General features: G+C 36.0%; 1 protein-coding gene across 1 annotated transcript in view; it reads right to left on the reverse strand.

The window, feature by feature from the left end:
* The window catches only part of LOC119589110 (carbonic anhydrase 1-like), a gene marked incomplete at its 5' end in the record, with an annotated part of 3,769 nt that overhangs the window by 2,059 nt on the left and 1,510 nt on the right, over positions 1-200 (reverse strand).

The following is a 200-nucleotide window of genomic DNA, read 5'->3' on the forward strand; positions in this document are numbered from 1 at the left end:
ATTATTGTTGATAGTTAAACATAAAAGAAATCTAATCCAGAAAACTGTAATCGCCACTAATTCGATTGAGGCAAAAGCACGACAATCCAACGTCAGGTCTGCCCTGCTTTTGAGAAGGCTATCTAGTTGCGACCGAATATTACAAATTGTTCATTATTCATAGCTATATCTATGGTATCAAAAACATGTGTATGCGAACC

This window comes from Penaeus monodon, chromosome 25 (assembly GCF_015228065.2).
Source record: "Penaeus monodon isolate SGIC_2016 chromosome 25, NSTDA_Pmon_1, whole genome shotgun sequence".
Classification (NCBI taxonomy): domain Eukaryota; kingdom Metazoa; phylum Arthropoda; class Malacostraca; order Decapoda; family Penaeidae; genus Penaeus; species Penaeus monodon.